The following is a 22,055-nucleotide window of genomic DNA, read 5'->3' on the forward strand; positions in this document are numbered from 1 at the left end:
TAAATTCATTTAACAAAGGTCTAGTTAGCAATAGAACATTTGGGCTCAATTGTGGTCATAAATCAAGGATTACATCTATACTTTCGGGAGGCCATCAAAATCTTGTAAGGTAAAGGAAGAGTCTCCATACACCGGATCCTTCAAAATTTTGTTGTTGGACTTCACAGTCCAACAGAGCACCAACCCAGCAGATATCCAGTATGGATTTACTCAGGGATGGGCTTCAAAAATTTCAGCAATGGGTTCTCTGCCCTGTTGCTGTGTGGCTATGGTGGGCATGGTCTAGTCAGCCTCCTGCACCACAGCGGGAATGTTTTTGCCTTCCACAGGATTCAGTGGCATTCCTCAAGCCTCTGGGAGGGTGATAAACTGCTTCCCCCCAGGCCTTCCAGAGTCCTTCCGGAGGTCGGAAATGGACCCATTTCCAGCCTTCTGGAACTTCTGGGAAGCCAATTTCTCCCCTCCCTAAGCCTCCATGCAGGCCTTGCACTTACTTCACATCCAAAATGGGCTGTGTGGAGACTCCTGGGAGAGGAGGGGTGGGCGCGGCCAACCAGGGGTGGGATTTGGAGGTTCTCCAAACCGGCCATAACATTAGCTCCAGGTTCTACCGAACCTGGGCGAACCCGTAACAGCCCAGCCCAGCCCCGGATTTACTGGAAGTGATTAAAGAAGAAGGGGATTTAAATTTCCCAGAATGCACTGGAGTAGCATTATGGGAAATTAAAATGACTACCTGCTAATGCCTCTTAGATTTAGCTCCCTGACTCTTGCAACAAAGCTGTGTTGAAACATTATAATGACTGATGATTAAGAATTGAATCAAATCAAATTTATTACAGCCCTAAGGCCAGATAGAAATATTGTACTGAATAAAAGAAGTATTACTTCTCCCTCCCTCCCTCCCTCCCCCCCCTCTCTGTATTTAGATGTAGATGTAGATGTGTATAAGCGAAAAATGATCGGTATAATGGAGTCTAAAAATAATTAAGAACATAGTTACTAAAATAAATCCAAATACAATTTTATCATGAGAAGTTCGTCTCCTGAATAATGGCATGGTGTCTCCAGAAGAAATGGTAACACAGAACTGTGTGACTTGAGGGGTTATTTTTGAGTCCTTGTCTGAAATGAATAGCATTAAATAGAAATCAATGATTAAGACAATTTGGGGTGACATTTTGCTAGTTTCCTACAGATGCCAAACCTACACCCTCGGATCTCCAAGAAATGCTGTCACAGTCTCACAAATTACCCTAAACCATGATTCAGAGGAGATATTCTAATGGCTCATACCAGATCGCTTGAACCAGTAGTGGAAATTGTGGGGAGCTGGTACACCAGCATTAGATTGGGGTTCCAGCTTGCAAAATGTCTTGGCCAACACAGCCCCTATAGTGGTAGGATTCAAATAATTTAACAACCAGTTCTCTGCCCTAATGGGCAGCTGGGTAGGTGTGACTCGGTGGTCATGTGACTGGGTGGGCGTGACCAACTCAATGTCACTCAGGTCGCTGGGCGCTTCGTCTTAGCTGTTACAATGTAATAAGGGTTAACCGGAGAGGCAGTTTCTGTAAGCAGGACAATAAAGATTAGGATAGAAACAACACCAGAATGTTTCCTTCCTGCCTTCCTTATAGGATTAGCCCTGTAGAGTGAAAAAACCAAAAGGAGATTTTTTCCAACAACCGGTTCTCCCAACTCCTTAGAAAGTTAACAACTGGTTCTCTCGAATAGATACCAGCTGGCTGGATTCCACCACTGAGCCCCTAATGGAAAACCATACCGATTTGCAGTACATAAAACTTTTCAAGCTTGAAACCCTGTACACCTGAAGTGGGCATCCAGGCACCTAAAGTAGAAGCTTGGCTTGAGTTTCTTTCTTTGGATCTTGCAGGAAATTCTCCCAATACTTTCCTAATGGTAAGAATAATCACTTCTGTCCTTGAACTCTATCATATGTTTACATTTTGACCTCAATATCTCTGCCAAATCCTCTACACACCTCTCTGCATCGTAGCCAGGAGTGGTATTCACTTACTTTCCCTACCGGTTCACAAATGTGAGCGCATGCACCGAGTGCACCCAGCCTTCTATACATATGCTTTGATCGAATGTGTGGCTTGCATGCATGTGTGCAGCTTGAAAAAGTATCTAAATAGGACAGCATAGAGCCAGGGTAGGTGGGCGGGTCAGCAGGCCCAGCCAGGATTTCTACTACTGGTTTGAGTGAACCAGTCCGAACTGGTTGAATACCACCTCTGATCATAGGAGAGAATGGTCAAGGAAAGTCAAAGGATGATTTGTCCCAGTGGTGGGATACAACCGGTACGCCCTGGTATGGGCGTACTGCTGCCTGTTGGGAGCACTAGGTACCATGCTCCAGAGGGCTCACCCACCCACCATCCGTCCTTACCTGTATTTGAGCCGATAGGGGCTTTCGCTCCACTGAGCAGCTGGAGTGTCGCAGGTGGTAAGTACACATGCGCGTACTGTGATGTGCTGTGCACGTGCTGCATGCATGCACGAGATGGATGCCCGGCCCTGTTGCACCGTACAGGGTTGCAACGGGATCCAGAACCCACCACAACTCCAGCATACAGGTGGTCCTCTAGCTGCTACCACCATTGCCCCCCAAATTTCTATTATTAAGCAAGGCAGTTGTTCAGTGAGTTTTGCTCCATTTTACAACCTTTCTTGCCATGGTTCTTAAGTAGACCACTGCAGTGGTTAAGTTAGTTGTTAAGCTTCTCCATTGACTGCGCTTCTCAGAAGGTCACAAAAGGGGATCACTTAACTCTGGGACACTGCAACGGTCATAAATATGAACCAGTTGCCAAGCACCTCAATTTTTATCACATGACCATGGGGATGCTGCAATTTTCATATGTCCATGAAAAACAGTCATGCCATTTTTCCCATGCTTTTGTTAACTTCAATGACTGAATGAAGCGTTATAAGTCAAGTACTAACTGTAGTAAAGTGCTCTAAAGCATACTTCAAGTTCCCATGTCATCACCATACCAAGCATTGAACAGAATGAGTATTGATATTCCTTTGTTACCCAACAATGTTATTTTGAAATGAGGGATATCTGAAACAGTCATCCAAGGGTGAAATACAGCAGGTTCTGACAGGTTCTGGAGAACCAGTAGTGGAAATTTTGAGTAGTTTGGAGAATCGGTAAATGCCACCTATGGCTGGCCCCAGAGTGGAGTGCGATTGGAGATTTTGCAGTATCCTTTCCCTGCCACGCCCACCAAGCCACACCACGCTCACTAAGCCATGCCCACAGAACTGGTAGTAATTGTTTTTGAAATTTACCACTCCTTCATTCCCCTGATTATTTTTTTTTGTTGTTGCCATCGGAGCTAAGTAGGAAGATGAAACTGGACTGCACCAAAAGGGAAAAAAAGACTGATGCCTTGGTAATGGCAGATGGGCTGCTGGGTCCTTTTCTAGTTTCTGAGCCTTGCCCACAGCAGCCAATCCCTGGCCCAACCACTGTTGGGTCCCAACATGTGCTTGGTTCCAGGGATGGGCTTCAAAAATTGCAGCAATGGGTTCACTGCCCTGTTGCTGAGTGGGAGTGGCCATGGTGGGCATGGTCTAGCTGGCCCCCTGCACCAGCGGGGGGTGTTTTTCACCCTCCTCAGGCTCCAGAGGCTTTCCTTGAGCCTCTGGGTGGGCCAACACTGCTTTTCCCGCGCTCCAGGGGCCCGAAACAGGCCCATTACCAGACTTCCGGAATCTCCGGTAGGCCCATTTCCCCCCCTCCCTGAGTCTCCGTGCAGGCCCTGCACTTACCTGGCATGGTGAATGGGCCACATGGAGACTCCTAGGAGGGGAGGGGAGGGGTGGGCGTGGCCAGCCAAGAGTGGCATTTGGGGATTTGCCAAATTGGGCAGAATCCTAGCTAGAGGATCATCTGAACCCATGCGAACCCCCAGTAGCCCACCCCTGCTTGCTTCATTTCTGAAGCTATGCCATAAAACAGCGACAGCAGCCTTGCAATATGACAAAAGGACAGGATGCTGACCAAACAATAGGAACATATTTGTATCGTTTACAGATTTAGGACCACTGGTTAGCCTTTGTGAAGGTTAATGAGAGCTGCATCTAGAATGCTTGGCCTCTTTCCAACCTCCCCCACCCCCAACGGAAACTTTGTATGGTGCCTAATGAAATCAGCCACTTTGTTTCGCTCCTTCCACTCTCTACACGTCCTCCATGGCAAATGCGGACCCAAAGACCTTGTTCTGATGCAATTTTTGTTTTTTAATCAGCCTCCAATTCATCCCATTGCTGGGATGGCTGGAGAGCGCCTTTTGTCTTGCTGCAGCCCGCACATCCGAGCCCTGTTGATCTCGTTATGCCTTTGAAATGCTCCTTGTTGCTCATGCAAGTGCTTTGCATGTGCCGGGGAAATTAATAATATCCTTGCCTTTGGGAGAAACAATAGAAGCTGAGTGGGGGGAAATGAAGAACAGCTCATCAGCTAAGTGGCACGGAAGGTTTTTCTAGATAAGCCACACCGGAGATGTTCCCCTGGCTTGGGTGCTTGGCCTGGATTGGGCCAATCTGCTAGGGAGCAGCAGGAAGAAGAAAGAGGGGAAAGCAACTTTCGGTGTGTAGGGATTTAGAGAGACAACTCACAGCTCCCCAGGACTAGAATTTGCAGGCCTAAGGGAGTGTTTTCCAAACGTAGCAACTTTAAGATGTGTGCGCTTCAGCTCCTACAATTCCCCAGCCGGCCCACACAAACTAAAGTTGCCGTGTGTGAAAGGATTTCCAGATTGCACTGTCAAAATGTGAAACTTCTGTATGTTAAAGTTGTCCACATTCTTCCTGATAAGGTATTAAGAAGTGTGGGTTTTTCCAGTTGTGAGGATTGGCAAAATAAGCAACACTATGAGGAAGATAACAGTAAAGGTTTTCCCTGTCCACTCATGTCCAGCTCTAGGGGGAGTTGCTCATCTCCATTTCTTAGCCGAGAGAGCCAGCATTGTCCAAGGACATTTCCATGGTCAGGCAATTAGTATGATTATATTCCGAGGTACACAGAATGCTGTTATCTTCCCACCAAAGTGGGTACCTATTTATCTACTTGCATTTGCATGCTTTCAAACTGTTAGGTGGACAGGAGCTAGAGCAAATAATGGGAGCTTACCCCGTCATGTAGCACTCGAGTCTCAAACCAAGGCTGTCAATTTTCCAACTGACAAGCTCAACATCTTTAACTGCCATTGTGCCCTTGGCAACACTATAACAACAATAGTAATAATAAAAATAATGGTGTATATCATAATGGTGTAATCATAAAGCTGTTCTGAACTTTTTTTGGAACAGCATATATCTTGTGATGATACCTTTAATACAATCAAATGTCCATATCTGTCTATCCCAGCTCCTTTAGGTGGTGATACTCATCTCCATTTCTAAGCCAAGAAGCCAGTGCTGTCCAAAGACGTCTCTGTGGTCATGTGGCTGGCATGACTAAAATCTGAAGGAACGGAACACTGTTATCTTCCCACCAAAGGTGGCTCCTATTTTTCTACTTGCATTTTTACATGCTTTCGAACTGTTAGGTTGGCAGAAGCTGGGACAAGTAACAGGAGCTCACTCTGTTATGCGGCACTAGGGATTCAAACCGCCAAACTGCCGACCCTCCTGATCAACAAGCTCAGCGTCTTAGCCACTGAGCCAACCCATCCCTATGGCTGACTATGTAACAAACCAATAATAATTACAATAATAAGATCTCATTTCAGAGGTTAAGTTTCCATTTAACAGAAGGTGATATTAGTGAGACATGACAAAACACCTAACTATGAGCAAACATACTACTAGTTGCACAGCACAATCTGAAGGGGAAAAAAATCCTACCTACATTAGAGTTATTGAAATGCACTAAATGTAAAAGAGAAAAAGAAGTAACAATGATAACAGCCAAAGGAAAATAAGACCCCTCAGAAGGTCAGTTTAGCATCAACTTGAGATTCATTCTAGTCTTACATTTACATTTCTATGCAAGCCATTCAGTTGTGGTTTCCACTCCAACATAATTGTTATTTGCCGAGAAAGCCTCTCTCAGGGGTCTACGTGGGGCTCAGAGGCATTCTTGTACGCAGTTGAGAGACTTTGCTCCTTTGGGCCTCCTTCAATATCCTTTCTCAATTCGAGGATTCTAAATGTCAGAAGTGGGAATTCTTAGCTGATTTCCCCCCCCCCACTTTCTTGGGCGCAAGACTCCATGGCTGGTACCATGTCATTATGATCTGGGAATTGTTACAATGGAATCCCATTAACTTCAACTCTCTGCATAAATGGGATGCTGGACCCATGAAACGCATTGTGTCGAAGTGCATCTTCTTTTATGGGAGCTAGAGAAAAATTGTAATTTTTCGGACTATAAGATGCATCGGTGTATAAGATGCACCAAGACTTTGAAGAGGCTTCAGCAGGGCTGGGAGAAGGCAATAACACCCCTGTTTTTCACCAAAACGGGGGCATTTTTCCCTTTCCCCAGCTCTGCTGAAGCCTGCAGAGTGCTTCTGATGGATGGGGGAAGAAACCCCACCCCCATTTTTCACCCATTTTTCACAAAAATGGGATGCGGGGCAGGGTTTCAGGAGGCCAAAAATGGCTGTATTCGCTGTATAAGACACACCAACATTTCTACGCTCTTTTAAGGGGGGAGAAGGTGTGTCTTATACTCTGAAAAATACGGTATGTATAGGCTATTCTGGGGTGCTGTTCGTACATACACAAGCACTCATGTACTTTTCTATTTGTATAATAAAATCCCACGTATTCCTTTTTTGTGTGTAACGATGTGGCTAACGGCTGGTGTTTGACGGCTTGGCAGCTTCCCATTTAATTTTATTTTAATTGAAGCCATCCACAAAGAACAATCAGCTGACCGTAGAAATGCTGGTGGTTCTCCTGGCGCCCAGAGACATTACGTTACCTGCCCTTGATTACTGAACAAAGAGATGCTTTTGTGGCTTTGTAAACAACCTTTCTCCCCTACTTCTGAAGCTCTAAATGAATATTCAAAGAAGGAATCAGACAGAGTAATTTTCACCCAGGAGCCAAGTGCGAATTAAAACATTCGTCACTTTTAATTCCTACCTTGCCGCTTCGCTTCACGAGACCTTCCTTTTCCCGTTTCTTCTCTCCCCCAACAGATGATTTGAAGGAGAAGAAGTTTGAGACTGGTTAAAAGGCACATCTTGGCAATGATGACTTAATATAAAGGGTGGCATTGGTGGCTGTGGGGTGTGGGGTGTGGTCAAAAAAAGTCAAGATGGTGGTACAATTGACATGGCACACATTTAAAACAAGTGGGGCTTCGATAGCCATCATCAGCACCAGAGGTGGTTTACTCCTGGTTTTACTACCGGTTCACTTCACACATGCGTGCACAGTTCAATGTAAATTGTTCTTTGCACATGAGCAGAACAATTTACAGTGAACTGTGCATGCGTACACACTACTAAACAACTTGCTGGCAATGGCAGCAGTGACCAGGGAACCAGTTTGGGAGCATGGCCAGCCTGGGTCACTGCTAGTTCTGTGACCCTGGCCAAAATAGCACTACTAGTTCAGCCAAACTGGGAGCAACCACCTCTGATCAACACCATGTTGCCTTTTTTAATCCTTCCACACTGACACCTGTGAGTCGTTTAAATGGTGCCATTGTTTTTGTCCTTGTCTAGACCAGGGTTCCCCAACCTTTCCGGCTTGTATGGACTGGCGGGGGTGAGGGGGGAGAAGGCATGGTTCTGTGCAAGTGACAGGCAAGCCACAATTACGTACAGCTCTATCTGTGCAAGTGGCTCCACTGCTCGCTCAAGTGGAGCGCACACATACGCTCACCCACTGCTCACATGTGCGCATGGGTGCTTTCACTGCCCAGTTCTGAATATCTCATGGCTCAAGGCTGCTGCCCTGATATTGGGGACCCCAGGTCTAGACTGATTTAAATTAAAGGTAAAAGTTCCCTTCACACATATGTACTAGTCATTCCTGACTTTAGGGGGCAGTGCTCATCTCTGTTTCAAAGCCAAAGAGCCAGCATTGTCCGAAGATGCCCCCATGGTCATATGGCTGGCATGACTAAATGCCAAAGGCGCATGGAGCTACTTTCCCACCAAAGGTGGTTCCTATTTTATATTCTTATATGCTTTCGAACTACTAGGTTGGCAGAAGCTCGGATAAGTAATGGGAGCTCAGTGTGTCATGCGGCGCTAGGGATTTGAACTGCCAAACTGCTGACCTTTCTGATCGACAAGCTCAGCACCTTAGCCACTGAGCCACCACATCCTTTAGTGTGTTTAAAAAGTTTTAAACTTTATTATTATCATTATTAATGCCTGCATTTAGCTTTTGGTGATGTGTCCAGCATAGGAGACATCTCAATCTTGGCCATTTTAAGAAATCTGGACTTCACTTCCCCAAATCCTAGCTGGGGAATTCTAAGTAGTAGTAGTTCCCACTACTTAAAGTTGCCAAGTTGAGAAACACTGCATAACAGCATTTGAGATTCGAGAGCTCCCAGCGCATTTGGATGGTAAATCAGAATCCTTTGCTTCAAAATGTTGTTAGCCAGACCTCTTAAATTGGGGTGGGGTGGGTGGGTGGGGGTGGGGTGGGGCTCTCTGTTGCATAGAGTCTGAACCTTTATGGAAAAATCTTGCTCTGAGACTCAGGATCGTAAGGCTTAAGGCATGAATCAATGCTTTAAGAAATCACCAGGAGGCCCTATTATTTGAGAATTTACTATTTCCACATTGTCCCCTAATTCCATTGACCTGTTCTGGTCCTTCCAAGGATCTTAATTATCAGGCAGCTATTGACAAAATCCTGGAAAACCCAAAGGGTTCCTCAACCTTGGCAAATGTAAGAAGTGTGGACTTCAATATCCAGAAGTGGTATTCTTTATCTTTTATTACAGCATCTCCTTTGGAGCTAGAGCCAGTTCTGGCCAAAATATTCACCCATTAATAGGGCTAGAAAGACTGCAGAGATGGAAGAAGAATATAAAATGATTTTATCTTAGACAGTTTGCTGGGATCAGCAAAAGGAACAAGTCAGCTAGACCAATTAATTACTTTTACTAGCATCCTTGGAGTTAGAATCTCTGATAATTTGGCTGATAACTTCTCATTTTTCTCCTCTGCATCTGCCAAGATAACATTGATGCCTGGAATCTATGTTTAGGGCAAGTCCCAATGCTAAAATGTATCAAACAGTAATAAAGGGCATCTCTGAACTTATTTTTTTTTAAAGGATAAGAAAATCATCCCTGGGTTGTTACTTTATGCTATGTGGGATTTAAGAGGATCAAGAATTCTTCCTTCTAGCATCCCATGTCAAAGGGTGGGCAAATTGATGAGGAGGCAATGTAATAGGTCAGTGGCAGCATCTGGCTGACCTTATCTTGGTTCAGAAACTAAGCAGGATTGGGAGTGGTTAGAAATTGGATGGAAAATCACTAGAAGCTGGCAAATCTGCTGACTATAAACAACCATGTTTCCCTGAAAATAAGACAGGGTCTTATTTTCTTTTGACACCCCCCCACCAATAATTATTTTTGAATGCAGGAGGCAGCGAGCGTGGTCACCTCATGGCTGCGGCTGTGTTGCAATATTTTCAGGGAGGCAGTGATGGGTTTCAACATTTTTTAGGCCCTCTTCTGTAGGTGTGGCCTGCTTTGTGGGAGTGGCTTGGTGGCCATATGACTGGGTGGGAGTGGCTTGCCAGCCATGTGACTGAGTGGGAGTGGCTTGGCAGTCATGTGACTGGGTGGGCATGGCCAACTTGTAAAATGTGGTGAAACTCACTTAACAACGCTCTTGCTTAGCAACCAAAATGTTGGCTCAGAAACTCTGGCATTTGAAGCGTGCAAGTCTTAAAGCTGTCAAGTTACAAGACCCTTGCACCCCGAACCCTTTAGAAAAAAACCCTCAGGGGTATTCAAACTTGACAGCTTTAAGACTTTAAGGTTTAGATAGGACTCTTAGAGATGAGCCAGCCAATCAGTAAGCGGCGGGTGGGGCAAGCGTGGTATGGACGGGCAGGGGAAGGGAGCTGGAACCAGTTCTAAACACCATGATAGATTTGTGGAACCTCTTTTACATAAGAGGTTAGAACTGGCAGGAACCCACCCCTGCAGGGAGGGATTATTTTCGGGGGAGTGTTTATTTTAGTGCATGCACTCAAAAGTCCAATTGGGCTTATTATCCAGGGAGGTCTTATTTTCAGGGGAAACAAGGTATTGACCCGATTTTCTGGAAGAAGAGGAAGGCAACCATTTCCAGAAACTCTGGATAAGAAAACTGCATGGTTGGGTCTATAAAATCACCTGATGTAATGGCTCCAACTGGTCATTCTTTTAATGGTCATAGAAACTTTAGTGATTTTCTACTCCATTTTTAGATCTCCAACAATAAATACAGAGAAAGAGAGAGAACATTTAATATCCTACGCGTGTATTTCAGAGTAGTGGAACCATCCATGAAAAGGGCCTGATTTGGAATAAAGATGGGGAGGTGCCCCTCTTCATTCAAGCTCCTCTGCACTTTGTTCTTGTTTTCATTCTCTCTTGTCTGATTGATCTCTCTACATCCAACCCCATAGATACTGTATTTTGTCCATAACCAGGACATAATGAGGTCCAAGCAGAAGAAGATCACCATGGCTTCATAACCTAAGGGACTGGTTTGGACAAACGTAGCAGCACTTTTTCATGTGGCTTTTCACAAAAATAGGATTGCCAACATGATCGCAAATGTCCAATGGCAGATATGGCAAAAGAAGAAGGAGAAGGAGAATGAGAAGGAGGAGGAGGAGAAAACAAAGAGGAGGAAGAGGAGGAGAAGGAGAAGGAGGAGGAAGAGGAGAAGGAGAAGAAGAAGAAGAAGAAGAAGAAGAAGAAGAAGAAGAAGAAGAAGTAGTAGTAGTAGTAGTAGTAGTAGTCCATAACCAGCAGAATTGTTTTCTAGTATTATTCTACACAGCCTCGACCCATCCATGTGCATATGAAGTGAAACAAATTGATAAATGGTTTAATTGGAGACCCCCTTTTAAAGGCAGGGCTACCCAACCCTCCTCTCTGATCTCTGTGTTTCCTGCTCTAGAGTTACCTAACCAAATTTGTTCTGAAAAGAGCAACATATGCAAAGCTTCATCCTTCTTTTCTCTCCCTGAATTTAGTGTTCTGGCCTTTATATAAAGCTTTATTCCATGAGCAAGACCAATCAGCTCTGCACAAAAGGGAAGGCAAACAAAGACATCTCACACTTTTAAAGCCTTTGAAACACTTCACAAGCTGTTCTTTTCCTCTCTTCTTTGCTGCATCCCTGCATGGAAGGCCAGGAATATTGTCTCCATATCATAGGTGGCATGGAAAATTGAGAGTGCCAAGACTTAGCACCTCTAGGCCGCTACACCAGCTCAATTGGGGTCCTTTCTAGACAAGAAATGTTCATTGGGATGGAAAAAGGACAAACTTTACAACATTTCATTTGTCTTCAAAGAACACCTAAGCCCACTTACTCTTTGACTGGAGTTTTCATAAAATAGAACTAGACTACCATGAGTTTCTGATGTTCTTTTCTTCCTTTCACTTTCAAACCTTCCCTCTGCCATTTGGGTGGGTGCATTCAATCAGCGCATGTCCAAAAATGTACCTCCACCTTACAGAATGCTGAAAAATGGTCTTGTATCACTTAATAAATCAGATGAAAGAAAAGTTTCATCTTTTGCCGCCTACATTCTGACCTAAGCGTAGTATGCAAAATTATCTGCTATAACATCCTATCTGTAAACAACTACTTCAACTTCAGCTGCAATAATACATGGGCAAACAATAGATACAAACTCAAGGTAAACTGCTCCAAACTCAATTGCAGAAAATACGACTTCAGCAACAGAGTGGTCAATGCCTGGAATGCTCTGATTCCATTGTTAGTTCCTCAAACCACAGCTTCAACCTTCAACTGTCTACCATGGACCTCACCCCATTCCTGAGGTTCATAAAGGGGGCATGCATAAGTGCACCAGTGTGCCTACTGTCCCTGTCCCACTGTATTGATGATATGTACTCATTTTATGTGTTCATGGCCATGTTATACTTATTTATATCCATCCATTTGTACCAATCTCATGCGATAATGTCCATGTCTATACTAATACCTGTTACCTTGTACATGTTGACAAATAAATAAAATAAAAATAAATAAGTTGACTTTGAAATATCTTTTGAAACAGAAGAGAACATTGGATAAATCCTCAAAGGTGTTGCTCTTGACTTATTTAGCATTATGGTGGCCAAAGGATATACGTCAATGCCTTGCTTTCATTAAGTATTATATCCCCATGGAAGAAATCAAGAAACTTTCCCATTAGGCATTTTGAACCAGGAAGGTTTCAAATGCATGTGTATGTGTGTGAGTCAAAAGTGTCAAGATGACAGCTCCAACCATAAAGTCAAAGTCCCCCCCGCTTTATGTGCAACTCATCCACAGATATATCTGGATAGATGGAAAAGTTCTAAATGCTGAGAACACACAGGGTTAATTCATCACCACCTTTGATTAAATTACATTACCCTGCAGCATTTGGTGGTTGTGTCACACAAGAATCAGTTGTAGATGGAGCAGCTACTTTTCTACATTCTCTCTTTGATGAACTTTATTTCCTCCCAGGTTTCTATGCTTTGTGTGAATCCATCCCATATGGTCATTTTCTAACATTATATTGTGCATTATACAAATCCAGAAACTGAGAAAATGCACTTGTTAGATTAAGTGGACAGAGGCTTTCCTGAACTCTGATAATGGGGAGACAAATCTGGGGCCTTCTTGATGCTGTGGAGTGTAATCTTCACCCACACAGCCATTGTCAATTGTCCTCATGGGATCTGGGTGACATCAATTAACTTAATGATGGCACATGAAGACCAAATTGTTGGAATGTGGAACAGCAACATGAAAATCTGACAAGGTTTTTATGGGTATTGTTTGGTTGGTATTGTGAGGTGCAGTAGGAACATTAAAATTTCCCGTTGGGAACAAGATGCTACATCAATACTTTTGCTGGAAATGAAGATGAAACGCAAATGAGAGTTCATGGAACTTGGCACCAAGAGAGACATTTCTTCTAAGCCATGTTAATACTAAAATACTGGTAGGTTGCCAGTGTATCAGTAGCTGTTGGGACTCCAGCATATATGCCATGCAGGGAAGGGGGAGGTTGAGGAGAAGTCAACACAGGGAGAGAATCTGGTGCTGAAAATCTCTAATATAGTCAGCCTTCAATTGAAGCTTCCATTTTCTTAATAGCCTGAGAAGGGGATAATGATCAAAGATGGTAAGCATCCTTCATTGGATTCACTAAACTTTTGACTGGAGAGATTTGGTGGAGATGTTTTAATCACAACAAGCAGAGACCTCGACTTGGTAGCCTCCATTGTCACATCTAACGCTAATTTTATGTCCCTGGGAGGACAGGGCAATGTTTTGGGGTTTGGAGACTGCTCTTAACATTTTTGATGGAGCCTGGAAAGTCTACTGAAAGTCAAACCATTTGAACGGGGCTTAATTTTTCCTTGGGGGAAAGTTTTGAGGTGGGCTTTTTTGCCTTCTTAAACTTAATTAACTCAATTGGACAACTTGCACCTTTTAAGAGTTTCCTATCTCAAAATGGCAAGAAACTCTCTCAGAAATTTTCACTGCTAGTGACCACAGGAACATGCAAAGAAGAATTTCCAGGCATGGGATCCCACGTTTTCCATCTCTGATCTCTGTGTGTACACAGGAATAGAGGGGGGTGAAACGAAACAAAAATCCAGAGCCAATCAAAGCAATTGCAACCGTGCAATCAAAACATGTGCCAAACATATGAAAAGGGACAGTGCTTCCCAGTCACCATCTTAATTTCTTTAACACTTTCCTGTGGACAATGTGATGCTCTGTCATAAGCCAACAGGTAAGTGGATACTTCCTTTTACACACATGCAAACGTGGAAAAATTAAAAGAAATAGGTACTTTCATTAATAGACATGTCCACAGGCAAAGGGTTCCAACCTACACTTAAGATCCTGTTACGAATCAGATAGTTAATTCACTACAGACCAGCTAAGTCTTCAGAAAAAAAAACTTTCCCCTTCCTCTTTCTGTTGCAGAATAGCCTTTCTCAAGGTTCTGAAGCAGCTAAGCCCAGAAGGATGAGCTACATATCCCATCATCTGAGCTTGCTTGCTGGGGAGGATAGGAACTGACAGGGAAGTTTGGGGAGGAGAAGGTTGCTAACATTTGGTTAGTGGCTCAGCACTTGAATGATAGGAATATCAAATAAGAGAAGTTAGAATAACTTCTGGGAATAAAGGCTAATTGTGAACACGAGAAGGATAAAGTTGGGTTTACTCTGTAAAATGAGATTGGGTGGCTTGTGGTAGGAGCTCAGCTTTATGTGTAGGTGTAATATTTATAGTTTTAGAGCAAGATTGAGCAAGACCTAGGATCAAGTCTATCTTGGAAATTAATTGGTGAGTTTGGCCCTCTATTGTCTCCAGGCTCCTCACACAGTTGTTGTGAAAGAATGATTGGAGGAAAGAACATAGCAGTATCGGGTATTTAGATCTTACAGGAAAGGAGCAGATATAAATCTAAAAATTGAATTAATGGTACTGTTAAGAGATCCATCTTTTTTCCCCACCTAGATCCTTCTAAGAAATCCAACACCACCATCTGTTTCTTACCATTCTCTTCCATAGTACCTGATATTCAAAGACAGATTGTCCTTAAATCTGAGAGTTGCATGTTGCACCCTTGCTGAGTACCCAGAGATAACTTTGTCCTTTGTGAATCAGTTCAATGCCCTTGTAAAACCATCTAAGCCAAAAACCCATACCACATCTTGTGGCAGGGAAATCCAGATTTACACAGGATACAGCATTCCTTTCTTTTGTCCATCCAGGAGATTGTGAGCGATATCAGACAAGGAGAACAACAAAGTTCCCCATCAATCTCTTCCACATCATTCATAATTTTATAAATCATCATTGTAACTTTTAGTTAAAAGATCCAAGTGTTTGAACATCCTCTCAGTCAGTGGAACTTCTTTTGGACATGGTCTTCTCTTCACCTTCCAAACCTGATCCAGATGTCTTCGGATTGTGGCTCTCAGAACTTCAAACCAAGCTTTGTGTTCTCAGCACATCTGGAGCATGCTTGATTGGCCATTCTAAAGAACACCCAATCCATATCCTAAACAAATGGGTTTATTCACATGGAAAACTTTTTTTGGAGTGCCTTCTGCTGCTTTCCTCCAACCCAACAGCTTCTCATAGATTAAACGTGTATTGTCAACATATCTGATCACTTCATCTCCATGTATGAGAGATGGATGAATTCCATAGCCACATTCCATGTCCCCCATTCCCAGAACCATCTTCATGAACCTCCTGAGAAGTTCACAGAGAGACATCTACTGATTCTGGAAGCCCCGCACATACACATGTACGCCCACAGGTTGATCCACACATTTATTGCTTTGTGACAAGTCACCAGCTGCTACCAAGCTGTCGATTCTCCTGGCACCCCTCCCTCCCGCAAAGAGCTGAAACAAGACTTTCACCTCCTGCCGTTGTACCAACATCAAGGGGTATGAGATTATCCCTCCCCCTCTTCTCCAGCCTGAGCTGCCAGTTGAAGAAACATTCCCTCTGCTTCACCTGGGAAAAGCAGAGGCGAACTAGGCAGGCAAAACCCAGCTCCATTACAATAACCTGACTGAAAAGTGTGGCTCACCCATTGGGTGTCATGCTATTTTCCAAGGTATCTCCAACAGAAAGAAGTGTAAGGGAGGGATACAGCTTGAACCCCTTCTCTGTTACTAAGGGGCCACTGAACAATCTGCCCCACCCCCCTCTTGAGAAATTGTAATACCCGGGGCTGCCGGGGCTCTCACCAATGGTAGCAGTTCTTGGCTGGCGAGGAACGTAACCTGGAAAGATTCAGCACCACAGAGAGGGACAGCTCCTCTGGCACTTCTTATGGAAAGAGATACCCGTGGGAGACTTCAGGGCGCTACAACCCCCACGGGGGTTCCGCGGTGAATTTGGCCGGATGGAAGAAGGACCAAAAAAAAAAAAAAAAACCCCAACCCACCAACCCGGCCAATGTGAGAACGCTGCAGGTAAGAAGCACCGAGCCTACCACATGGCAGATTGAGAGTGGCAGGCGTGGAGCTGGGAGCCGTAGTGCAACGTGGGGAGAATTTGGCACAGAGCAAGCCGTGCTCGCTCTCTTTCACACATACACACATGCACACACACGCGCGCACACACCACTCTCACGCCTCTCCCTGCCTGGCCCTTGGACCCTAGGCAGATAATGCCAGGAGGCAAACGAGGTGGCAACTAACTGTTGATCGGGAAACCCGCACAGCAAGTCGGATCTTTCCCATCGCCTTTTGCCTTGAAACAAAGCCAGACGTCTCTGCCACCCTTGGATGCCACGTCTTCCGACCCAGTGCAACCAATAAATAAATAAATAAATAAATAAATAAATAAATAAAAGCGCGCACACGCTTCCTTCTTACCTTTGTCCGAGGCATCCAGAACAGCCGACCATATCCTTCCAGCCTTTTAAATCCCCGAACGGTGCTCTCGCCTCTCTTTCTTTGAGTGCTGCCTTTCCCGAGCGCACGTCAGCCGGGGGAGAGAGAGAGGTCGGGGATGGCACTGGCTCCCGGCTGGTCTGGGGTCTGGAAGGCAAAGGGCTTCGAGGGAAGGGAGGGGGAGGGACGGGATGGGGAGGGGGAGAAGGCGTGGGCACAATCTTTACAAGCTTTTTTCCCCTTCCCCTTCCAGCCCTGCACTGCAGATCCAGGGGTGAAGAGTAAAAAGAAGGGGAGGGTTGAGGTTTCTTTACTTACTGAGACACCGAGAAAATGAGAGAAAAGGAGGAGATGGCGTGGAGGGGGGGAGGGAGAGGGAGGGAAGAGAGGAAGGAGGGGAGGGGGAGGAGACAGAGCAAAAATGCGGAGGTGGATTTCCCAGGAACTGGGCAGAGCGGGGGAGGGGGGTCCCCTTCCCTTTCTGATTGACAGTTCGTTCCTCTGCTACTTTCCCTGGACAGAAAAAGGGGGCGAGGACTCCTAGCCTTAGTTGCCACTACCTGGCAAACCGCCTCCGCCCCAAACCCAGTCAGGCTTCCAGTCGTCTTTGGCTTGCCCACCCAAGCCTGGTTCTTGGAACTTGGACCAGTCAGCCAGCCAGCCCACCGCCTGTTCTCCGTCTTCTTCTCTTCTCTGCAAGGGGGAACCCAGCCGCGGGCCAACCCAACTCTCGGCGGAGGGCCTGGAAAGCGAGAGCGGATGTCCAAGGAGCGAGCGCAGGAAAAGGACTGGGAACGGCGGAGAGGGGGGGGCGCAGAAGAGAGAGAGAGTGGTTGGCAAGAGGGCGGGGAGGCGCCTCTCAGCTTTGGGCTCTCCCATTCACTGCCTGCCTGCTTTGCTCCCCACTCCCCGCCTCCCGGCCCGAAGCAGCTGAATGGGATGGAGGACGGGGCCTTTCGGGATCAGGGAGGTTAGGAAGAACGGAGGCGGGGAGCCGCCGATCGAGACCGAGGGGAAAGCCGGAGGAGGAGGAGGAGGAGAAGGAAAAGGAGGATGCAGACGGTACTCTCCAGGACTCTGCCGTGGGCTCAGCCCAGCTCAACTCGCCCAAGCAGGGGCCTTCGCTCGCCCGCAGAACCGGCGGCCAGTGATGGGGAGAAAATCTGCAAGCCACGTGCCTCCTTCCCCCGCCCCATCCCTCTCTGAGAGACCGACAGCTGGACCACTTAGAACCAAATGGGATGGTGGGGCTAAAAAGGCCTTTGAATTTGAAGCCAACCCCCCCCCCCCGAAGATGAGCTAAAGCCCCCCCCCTCCCTCCAGGACTGCTGGTTTGGGAAATGTCTGGTCTCAAACTTTGCTCTCTCACCCACAAGCTAGCCAAGCTAATCCATCACATAGAATCAGTAAGTGTTGGGAGGTGGGGTGGGAACAAAGCAGGGGTGAAATTCAGCAGGTTCTGAGAGGTCCTGGAGAACAGGTAGCGGAAATTTTGAGTAGTTTGGAGAACCGGCAAATACCACCTCTGACTCGCCCCAGAATGGGGAGGGAATGGGGATTTTTCAGTATCCTTCCCCGCCATGCACACTAAGCCACGCCCATGGAACCAGTAGTAAAAAAATTTGAATTTCACCACTGGAAAAAAAGATCTCCCAAATTTTCTGGGGAGGTTGGAGCTGCTGGCAGTGATGGGTCAATCCTTCATGTTACAGATCCCCATTGGTTGAGCTGCTGTGATCTCAGAGAAGGACTGAATATTGCCTGAATCCTATGTGTGTGTGTGTGTGTGTGTGTGTGTGTGTGTGTGTGTGTGTGTGTGTGTGTGTGTGAAATGATGGAATCAATAATGCAGAGGTGAAGAATTATTGGATGGATTTAAGTAGGAGCTGGACAATTATCTTTTGAGATGCCATCATTCAAATCTCCACATTGAGTTGGACTTGATGGCCTTTAGGGTCCCTTCCTTGCTCTAGGGTGCCAGGGTTTTAAAAGCAAAGAGGGAAAGGAACAAATTGATTTTTTGGTGTGTGTGTGTGTGTGTGTGTGTGTGTGTGATTAATAAGAGCAGCAGAGAGCACAGAAGAGAGACACTGCAATAGGATGGACTTGGCTGGCCAGAGATGAGCCTCAGGCAATGCCACATTCAGATTCCCTATCATTTGGAAGCTCAATCCGAAATGGCAGGGCTGGGCTTCCATAGGATAGGAATTGTGATGGATTTGTTCTTTTGGATCGCTGAATTTACAACACCAGAGGGATTCTGGATCATGACCCCACTGTTGGAGTTGAATTGCCTGAGGCTTCCTCTTCTGACCTGAGACCTTTGTGGATGCCAGAAGCAAGGAGAGGGAGGAGGAAAGGCATGCAGAGGGATAGAAATGAAGAAAAAGAGACAGAAGGTCATCAGCTGATAAATCCAAGAACAGAATGTTTCTATTTACCCATTAGACTTGCAAAGGTAAAGGAGTCCTGAGTATTTTACTCTGCTAGTAATTGCCAACTGTAGGGGTTGGCACTCATCTTCATTTCAAGACCATTGAGCTAGACTGTCCAAAAACATTTCTGTGGTCATGTGGCCACCATGATGTTACCTTCCCACTCAAAGTGGTACCTATTTATCTACTCACATTTGCATGCTTTCAAACTGCTAGGTTGACAGGAGCAGGAATAGGAGCTCACTCTCTCTGACAAGCCCAGCGTCTTAATCACTGAGCCACCATATCTCCCATACTTAACCAGGTGTGAATTAACACACTGCTTGGGGGTTCCAAAATATCAGCTTATATTTTGGAACCCCCAAGCAATGCGTTAAGTCTCAATCAGTGGTGGGATTCAATTTTTTTTTACTACTGGTTCTGTGGGCATGGCTTTGTGGGCATGGCAGGGGAAGGACACTGTAAAATCCCCATTCCCTCCACACCCCACTAATTTGCTTTCCAGCTTCATTCACCTGATCATGGCAACAAAAGAAGATCAGCAGAGAGGCTGGGAGGCAGTGGGGGCAAGGCCAACCTTTTTGCCGGTTCTCCAAACTACTCAAAAATTCGGCTACCAGTTCTCAACAGAGACAACAAAAAGCTAGCAAATTGTGTGAAAACAGTCCACAGGTTTGTACAAAGATGAGGGAGAAGCACAGAAAGAACAGCTCCAGCAGGAACTAGTACAAAAGGGTCTATTGTTATTTGTTCAGGCTCTCATTCACTCTCCTGAAAAAGATAGTACTGCTGGCACTATCCTGAATGGGCAGGAGAAAGCTTGAGAGATTGATGTAGGTAAAGGGCGATGCTTTCCATCTATTGAGGAGTGATGGGGCCAGAGGTGGTATTTAACCAGTTTGGACTGGTTTACCTGAACCAGTAGTGGAAATCATGGGTTCCCCACCGGCTCTACGGCATCCTATTTAGGCCCCCTTTTCACCAAAAGCGCATGCGTGGAAGGCTGTGTGCATGCCTGGAGATGCTGTGTGAGAGCAAAGCAAGAGAACACAGACACACGATCACATTTGCTAACTGGTAGGGAAGGTAAGTGAATACCACCCCTGGATGGGGTAAAGGGATAGGTCTGAATGCCCTGTTTTCCATTGTATTGGGGATCATCTCTCCAGTTTCCTTAGCTCGATCCCAATGGAAGACCAGGATAAGGCAACTTCTCCCATGGATCCATTTCAAAATGGGAAGTGGAGGCTACAGAATGCTGGAAAGATGTCTAATAGGAAATTGCAACACCAGGAGTAGCTTCCTCTACCAGCTCCAACAAGTCACACAGACCAAAGAAAAGTCTTTTTCAGGTCCTTAACTCTTCAGTGGAGATGTTGGTGGTTCTTCAATGCAGAAGTGGTTTCTTCCAGAATATTTTTCAACTTCCCAGCCTTGCCTCTGGTCCAGGGGTCTCCAACGTTGGCAACTTTAAGACTTGTGGACTTCAACTCCCAGAATTCCTCAGCTGTCTGAGGAACTCTGGGAGTTGAAGTTCACAAGTCTTAAAGTTGCCAATGTTGGAGACCCCTGCTCTGGTCTAATCCAAGGGCCAACTGGCTCAATTTAGCCAACTGGCTCAATCCAGAAAAGCTAATTAAAGACTTAAACATGCCTCCAAGAGGCCATCAAAAGTCATTATCAGCTACTTTGAGAAGTAAGTGGCAAACCAAAAGCCTGCTCATAAGAGAAGAAAACTTATGAGAAACTGAAGGCAAATTTTGGCACAGCATTAACAGGAAATGTGCTGAGGGTGGGTACTTTACATCCAGAATGGGTGGTGGTGGTGGTGGTAGAAATAAATGAATTACAACAGGGACATGTGAAATATCTAGATTTTATTTTTGGTTCCAATAAAATAGCATTCTCCAACTATGTTTTCCCCAGAATTCCTAGCTAGTATTTTGGAAATCCAGGGGGAAAACGTGGTATTGGAACCAAGTCACTTCAAAAGAAATGAGATCTAAAGTGAAAGTCTCTTTGCCGGTGCCATTTTTCCAGATACTTTGCCAATATCTTAGCTTTATCCATCAATTTTTGCAGCACTTCTGCCCAGAGGGTATTTTAAGTGGTTTGTCAATTAGATCCAACGATCACCCTAAACACAATGGGCAACACACACTGCGTTCTATCACACCTAAGTGCTTTACACACATATTGGATAATATTGCCCATCCCTTCCCCCATTCTCTACACATAGCAGAGAAAAAACAAAAACTTGATAAATCACGTTTCTGCAATTCATCCTACATAGTTTGACCTCCAATGTCTTGAAGAAACCCAGGAAATTAGGTAAATGATGTAAATAATGGCTCTGCTACCTGCAGATAGGTGTGTCATATTAACATAGTCAGCACAAAGAGAAAAAAGGGGTGTAAAAGCAAATGATAGAATTAAAAGTGTACTGGTTAACCTTCCTCAATCTGATGGCGATGGCTATGAGTGGTAGAGTATTACAGGTAAGGACATCCTTGGATTGAAGTTGACTCCAATGGATTTTATGGACACATATCTCTATTGTTTTCTTGGCACCCACATAGAAATGATTTCCCATCCCATATCTTCTTGTGGGATGTTCTTTAGAGTCAAAAAGAAGGCCGTGAAAATATTTACAGACCCCTCGCATCCTGGACATAAATTGTTTCAACTCCTACCCTCAAAATGATGCTATAGAGCACTGCACTTCAAGACAACTAGACACAAGAACAGTTTTTTCCCCGAAAGCCCTCACTCTGCTAAACAAATAATTCTCTCATCACTGTCAATCCATTCACTAAGGCTGCATTACTAGTCTTTTCATCATTCCTATCACCCATCTCCTCCCACTTATGACTGCAGGACTGTAACTTTGTTGCTTGTATTATGATTTATAGTGATTGTTTCCTGATTGCTTATTTGTACCTATGACTATCATTAAGTGTTGTACCTTATGATTCTTGACTAATGTATCT

The 22,055-nt window shown here is 45.1% G+C and overlaps 1 protein-coding gene across 4 annotated transcripts in view; it reads right to left on the reverse strand.

Moving 5' to 3' along the window:
• Positions 1 to 16,942, reverse strand: part of DLGAP3 (DLG associated protein 3) — a 279,258-nt gene extending 262,316 nt beyond the window's left edge. For all 4 annotated transcript variants that reach the window (XM_087727374.1, XM_087727373.1, XM_087727372.1 and 1 more), the window contains exon 1: positions 16,613 to 16,942. The gene's annotated coding sequence lies outside the window, so the exon portion shown is untranslated. The remainder of the gene's footprint in view (positions 1 to 16,612) is intronic.
• Positions 16,943 to 22,055: the final 5,113 nt, after the last annotated feature.

The sequence above is a fragment of the Thamnophis sirtalis genome, unplaced genomic scaffold, assembly GCF_051295495.1.
Source record: "Thamnophis sirtalis isolate CommonGarterSnake01/CBP01778 unplaced genomic scaffold, rThaSir2_p1.2 scaffold_13, whole genome shotgun sequence".
Lineage (NCBI taxonomy): Eukaryota > Metazoa > Chordata > Lepidosauria > Squamata > Natricidae > Thamnophis > Thamnophis sirtalis.